Source organism: Natator depressus, chromosome 3 (assembly GCF_965152275.1).
Source record: "Natator depressus isolate rNatDep1 chromosome 3, rNatDep2.hap1, whole genome shotgun sequence".
Lineage (NCBI taxonomy): Eukaryota > Metazoa > Chordata > Testudines > Cheloniidae > Natator > Natator depressus.
This window is the reverse complement of record NC_134236.1, coordinates 57,644,146-57,651,428: the sequence shown is the minus strand read 5'-3', so window position 1 is coordinate 57,651,428 and position 7,283 is coordinate 57,644,146. Positions and strand designations below refer to the sequence as shown.

Below are 7,283 nucleotides of genomic sequence, written 5' to 3'. Positions count from 1 at the left end.
TCTCTCCCTTCCACATTTTCCTTTTCTTCTATATCTGACTCTTACCTCACACCCTGCAATTAACGCCTCTAGTCCCACTTCTCTAAGGCCTTGTCTACGTTACGAGTTTGTCAGATTTAGCAGCATTAAATCGAATTAACCCTGCACCTGTCCACACAATGAAGCCATTTTTTTCGACATAAAGGGCTCTTAATACCGATTTCTGTACTCCTCCCCAACGAGGGGATTAGCGCTAAAATCAACATTGCCATTTCGAATTAGGGTTAGTGTGGACGCAATTCGAAGGTATTGGCCTCTGGGAGCTATCCCACAGTGCACCATTGTGACCACTCTGGACAGCACTCTGAACTCGGATGTACTGGCCAGGTGTACAGGAAAAGCTCCGGGAACTTTTGAATCTCATTTGCTGTTTGGCTAGGCGAGCTCATCAGCACAGGTGACCATGCAGTCCCAGAATCGAAAAAGAGTTCCAGCATGGACTGAACAGGAGGTACTGGATCTGATCGCTGTATGGGGAGAGGAATCCGTGCTATCAGAACTACGTTCCAAAAGACAAAATGCCAAAACATTTCAAAAAATCTCCGAGGCCATGAGGGACAGAGGCTACAGCAGAGATGCCACACAGTGCCACGTGAAACTTAAAGAGCTCAGACAAGCGTACCAGAAAACCAAAGAATCAAACGGATGCTCCGGGACAGAGCCCCAGACATGCCGCTTCTACGCTGAACTGCATGCAATTCTAGGGGGGGCCGCCACCACTACCCCACCCCTGTCCGTGGACTCCGATGATGGAGGACAAGGTTAAGGAGAGCACACAGCACACCATTCTCCCCAGCAGCCAGGATCTTTTTATCACCCTGACTGAAATACCCTCCCAACCCAACGAAGCCGGAGAAGGGACCTCTGGTGAGTGTACCTTTTAAAATATAATACATGTTATAAAAGCAAGAGTTTTTTAATGATTAAGTAGCCCTGAGGACTTGGGGTGTATTCGTGACCAGTACAGCTACTGGAAAAGTCTGTTAACGTGTCTGGGGATGGAGCGGAAATCCTCCAGGGACATCTCCCTGAAGCTCTCCTGGAGGTACTCTAAAAGCCTTTGCAGAAGGTTTCTGGGGAGAGCAGCCTTATTCCATCCTCCATGTTAGGACACTTTACCATGCCATGCTAGTAGCAAGTAATCTGACATGACAAAGCCTGGCAGTGTATGGTCCCAGTGTTTGCTGGCATTCAAGCAACATCCGTTCTTTATCTCTCTGTGTTATCCTCAGGAGAGTGATATCGTTCATGGTAACCTGGTTGAAATAGGGGAAATTAATTAAGGGGACATTCAGAGGTGGCCTTTCCTACTGGGCTGTTTGCCTGTGGCTGAAAAGAAATCCTCCCTGCAGTTAGCAATGTGATGGGGGCGAGGGGGGCATTGGCTCTGAGCTGTTTGTGTTTGGCTAGCAGGGATCTTCCCTGATACCAGCCACACGGTGGGGGGGAGGGGTAAAGTGATCATCCCAGAGAATTGGATGTGGGGGGGTTAGTTTGGTTTCTGCTGCTGCACATTAACAGGAAAACCACAGCACTAAATGGCTAACTCAACAGGCTTTGCTTAGTATGGGAGAGGAGGGCGCTGCTGTTGTGAAGGTTGCACAAGCTGAAAGACTATGGCTTACCATGGCCACCTGCAAGCCGAATTCTGTTGCCCTGCACTGCATGTGTGATCTCTAACACCAAAGCCGCAGGCACTTAATATAAGATGCAAAATGCGATCTTGTACCAAAATCACATGTGCTATGTAATGTGAATAGTGTTGTTCACCATGAAAGAGTATAGCCATTGTTCTGTAAAATGTGTCTTTTAAAATACTTCACTCCCTTTTTTTTTCCTCCAACAGCTGCAAATTTTTCAAGCCTCCCTCCACAGTCCCAAAAGCTATCTCCAATATGGCAGCGAAAAAAACACATGTGCGATGAAATGTTCTCTGAGCTCATGCAGTCGTCCGGCACTGACAGAGCTGTGTGGAGGGACACAATAGCAGAGTACAGGACAGCGACCAATGAACGTGAGGAGAGGTGGCGGCAGGAAGATCAGAGGAGGCATGAGGCAACTCTGGGGCTATTGCGGGATCAAACAGACATGCTCCGGTGTCTGGTGGAGGTTTGCAAATGGCAGCGGGATCACAGACTGCCGCTGCAGCCCCTGTTTAACTGCCCTCCCTCCTCCGCAAGTTCCATAGCCTCCTCACCCAGACTCCCAAGAACGCAGGGCGGGAGGCTCCGGGCACCCAACCACTCACCCCAGTGGACAGTCCAAGCAACAGAAGGCTGGCATTCAACAAGTTTTAAAGTGGCCTTTTCCTTCCCTCCTACCCTCCTCCACACCCCACCCAGGCTACCTTGTGAGTTATCTCCCTATTTTTATAATCAATTAATAAAGAATACGTGTTTTTTAAATGATAGTGACTTTATTTCCTTTGCAAGCAAGATGTGATCGAAGGGGGGAGGGCTGGTGGCTTACAGGGAATTTAGAGGCAACCAAGGGGGTGGGTTTTCATCAAGGAGAAACAAACAGAAGTGTCACACTGTACCCTGGCCAGTCATGAAACTGGTTTTCAAAGCTTCTCTAATGCACAGCGTTTCCTGCTGTGCTCTTCTAACCGCCCTGGTGTCTGGCTGCATTCAGCGGCCAGGCGATTTGCATCAACCTCCCACCCTGCCATAAACGTCTCCTCCTTACTCTCACAGATATTGTGGAGCACACAGCAAGCAGCAATAACCATGGAAATAGTGGTTTCACTGAGGTCTGAGTGAGTCAGTAAACTGCACCAGTGACCCTTTAAATGTCCGAATGCACACTCTACCACCATTCTGCACTTGCTCAGCCTATAGTTGAACAGCTCCTTACTACTGTCCAGGGTGCCTGTGCACGGCTTCATGAGCCAGGGCATTAAGGGCTAGGCTGGGTCCCCAAGGATAACTATAGGCATTTCAACATCCCCAACAGTTATTTTCTGGTCTGGGAAGTAAATCCCTTCCTGCAGCCGTTTAAACAGACCAGAGTTCCTGAAGACGCGAGAGTCATGAACCTTTCCCGGCCATCCCACGTTGATGTTGGTGAAACGTCCCTTGTGATCCACCAGTGCTTGCAGCACCATTGAAAAGTACCCCTTGCGGTTTATGTACTCGCCGGCTTGGTGCTCCGGTGCCAAGATAGGGATATGGGTTCCGTCTATGGCCCCACCACAGTTAGGGAATTCCATTGCAGCAAAGCCATCCACTGTGACCTGCACATTTCCCAGAATCACTACCTTTGATAGCAGCAGCTCAATGATTGCGTTGGCTCCTTGCATCACAGCAACCCCCACAGTAGATTTGCCCATTCCAAATTGATTACCAACTGACCAGTAGCTGTCTGGCATTGCAAGCTTCCACAGGGCTATTGCCACTCACTTGTGAACTGTGAGGGCTGCTCTCATCTTGGTATTCTTGCGCTTCAGATCAGGGGAAAGCAAGTCACAAAGTTCCATGAAAGTGCCCTTACGCATGGGAAAGTTTCAGAGCCACTGGGAATCATTCCAAACCTGCAACACTGCGGTCCCACCACTCTGTGCTTGTTTCCCAGGCCCAGAATCAGCGTTCCATAGCATGAGCCTGCCCCAGTAACACCATGATCTCCAAATTGCTGGGGACCGTGGTTTAGAGAAATCTGTGTTCCTGTCCTCATCACTGTGCTGCCGTCGCCTCCTCGCCTGGTTTTTCAGGTGCTGGTTCTGCATACACTGCATGATAATTGTTAGAGAGCTTATTCCTTCACTCTCCCACTTCCCTGGTCCTTCTCACATGAACAGAGAGCAACAATACCCGAAGTCCGAAGGTGCAAACAATTCAATGTTTATTGGGGTGAACTTCCAGCAAGCTTAAATACAAGTTCCTTTTTCCTTATTTTCGAATCCCAGCTTACTTCCTGTTTGTCCCTAATTTTATATAGTAATATTCTTAGCTATACCTTAACCAATCATTCTACTGAAATTTAACTAACCAATCCTAACATATTGTAACATGATTAGCTAACCAATTATATCCCACCACCTTAATTAGATTACACCCAGCAAAATTAATTATACAGCAGACAGAAGCAATCACAGAACCAGACAGAGATTATACAGACAAACAATAGCAAAGTGGGAACTATAATGACAAAACAATACAGAAGTGAGGATTTCACATCCCAGCTATTGATAAGTGAGTTCTTGCCAGACAGGATGCTATCAAACTAAGTTTCCTTTTACATTTTCTAGGCACTTCCCTTTCTCTGGAGGTGATAGGGATTATCAGGACAGGATTGTATTCAGAACAGCCCAATAGCACCTTCTTTCAATGTGACTAGTTTGGAATGTGAGGATGTGACTGTTCGCTTCCTGGCTTATGGCTGCCTCTGCTGCTTAGCCAAAGGCCTTAGCCTAAGCACAGGGCCTCAAACTGTCACAGTAAGAGAAGGCCCTTACACCAGCAGACAGTGATTTTGATTCTTTCTTTTATACCTCTAACTAGCCAAGTAATAAGAATACCCCTAAATTCTTAAAGTACAGGCCTTTACAGACAGGCCTGAATATCTATATCCTAACAATAATGCGCGAGGTGTTTACAATGTTCATAACTGCTGCGGTGAGCTGAACAGGCTCCATGCTTGCTGTGCTATGACGTCTGCTCGGGCAATCCAGGGAAAAGGGTATGAAATGATTGTCTGCCATTGCTCTGACAGAGGGAGGGGTGACTGACAACATGGCTTACAGGGTTGGCTTATAGGGAATTAAAATCAACAAAGGAGGTGGCTTTGCATCAAGGAGAAATAGAATGGCCCCCTCAAGGATAGAACTCAAAACCCTGGGTTTAGCAGGCCGTTGATTTCACGGAGGGAGGAGAAAATGAATACAGAACAAATCTGGTCCATTTCTTGTTCTGATCCACTTCATCTATCTTTATACATCTTGCTGGCAGCAGACAGTGCAGTACGACTGCTGGCCATCATCATCTCCTGGGTGCTCGGCAGAAGACAGTGCAGTAGGACTGCCGGAAGGACTGAATCGCCATGAGACGAAACTTAAAAGGGAAATGACCTGGCTGAGTCACTCCCATGTTTGCCCAGGCGCCCCTGACCAACCTCACCGAGGTTGGCTAAAAGAGCACCCTGGAGTACGGTGATGAGGGCTATCAGTCATACTGCACTGTCTGCTGCCAAAAGGGAATGAGCTGCTGCTGTGTAGCAATGCAGCACCGTGTCTGCCAGCACCCAGGAGACATACAGTGACGGTGAGCTGAGCGGGCTCCATGCTTGCCGTGGTATGGCGTCTGCACGGGTAACCCAGGAAAAAAGGCGCGAAACAATTGTCTGCCGTTGCCTTCACAGAGGGAGGGTGGGAAGGGGGGTGCCTGACGATATGTACCCAGAACCACCCGTGTCATAAATATAAAGGGAAGGGTAAACCCCTTTAAAATCCCTCCTGGCCAGAGGAAAAATCCTCTCACCTGTAAAGGGTTAAGAAGCTAAAGGTAACCTCGCTGGCACCTGACCAAAATGACCAATGAGGAGACAAGATACTTTCAAAAGCTGGGAGGAGGGAGAGAAACAAAGGGTCTCTGTCTGTCTGTATGCTGCTTTTGCCGGGGATAGACCAGGAATGGAGTCTTAGAACTTTAGTAAGTAATCTCGCTAGATATGTGTTAGATTATGATTTCTTTAAATGGCTGAGAAAAGAACTGTGCTGAATAGAATGACTATTCCTGTCTGTGTGTCTTTTTTGTAACTTAAGGTTTTGCCTACAGGGATTCTCTATGTTCTGAATCTAATTACCCTGTAAGGTATCTACCATCCTGATTTTACAGAGGGGATTTCTTTACTTCTATTAAAAGTCTTCTTTAGAAAACTGAATGCTTTTTCATTGTTCTCAGATCCAAGGGTTTGGGTCTGTGGTCACCTATGCAAATTGGTGAGGATTTTTACCAAACCTTTCCCAGGAAATGGGGTGCAAGGGTTGGGAGGATTTTGGGGGGAAAGATGTGTCCAAACTACATTTCCCAGTAAACCCAGTTAGAGTTTGGTGGTGGCAGCGGAGATCCAGGGACAAGGGATAAAATTAATTTGTACCTTGGGGAAGTTTTAACCTAAGCTGGTGAAAGTAAGCTTAGGAGGTTTTCATGCAGGTCCCCACAGCTGTACCTTAGAGTTCAGAGTGGGGGAGGAACCTTGACAACCCGCGACAATGTTTTGCTCCATCAAGCATTGGGATTTCTACCCAGAATTCAAATGTGCAGCGGAGACTGCGGGAACTGTGGGATAGCTACCCACAGTGCAACACTCCAGAAGTCGATGGTTGCCTCAGTACTGTGGATGCACTCCACCGACTAAATGCACTTAGAGCATTTGTGTGGGGACACACACAATCGACTGTATAAAAACGTTTTCTACAAAACCGAATTCTATAAATTCGACCTAATTTCATAGTGTAGACATGGCCTAAGTCTGACTATTTATTCCCCTCTCTCCATTTTCCTCTCTCCTTGTCACCTTTTCATTCCTTCTTTCATGATGAGCTCCTCCTTCTCACACCTTCCTCTCTTAGCTCCTGGTCTCTCATCCAAGGCCACAGAACTCTTATCCCCTCAACCTCTCAAGAGCAATCAGCATGAACTCTCGCCATCTAGCAACACGTCCTCCTCCAGTTCCTCTAGATAAGCTGGAACTGACCTATGTCCCACACTCCCCTCTGTGCAGTGAATCTGTAAGGAATCTGGGACTGCCAGGATACTTGGCACCTGAGTAAGGGAATTCATGCCCTACTGGAAGATTGTTCTGCCACTTCCCGAATCCACTGATCAGCCCAAGTCCAGGGCAGCATCCCTCCCTGTCCCCACCCCCCTTGCTAGCCCTGAGTGTGGAAAAGTTTTTACTCTCTTGTGTCTGTTCGTCAGATAAATAGAGGACTCCCATCTCCCTGGCTTTTAGTCTGGCACCTTTCACAAGCAATCCAGTATCATTGCTTACAAGTATGGCTGATTTAAAGAAATATTTAAAATGTTTATTATCAAGTAACCTGTGTGGATATCTTTATAGGTCTTTATTGTACAGTGGCTCTGGCTGGAACACCCTCCAGTGGTAGGTCACAACACATCAGGTATGTCTGCCTCAGTTTTCCTAGTCCAGTAACACCATAACACCCCTCCTTGGAGTGGATTTATTATCAAAACATAATTCAAATAATCCCCAACAAAAGTTCCAGACATAGTCTATTTACC

The 7,283-nt window shown here is 47.2% G+C and overlaps 1 pseudogene; it reads left to right on the top strand.

Moving 5' to 3' along the window:
* The first annotated feature begins 442 nt into the window (after window positions 1–442).
* On the top strand, window positions 443–2,336 carry LOC141984482 (uncharacterized; annotated as a pseudogene).
* Window positions 2,337–7,283: the final 4,947 nt, after the last annotated feature.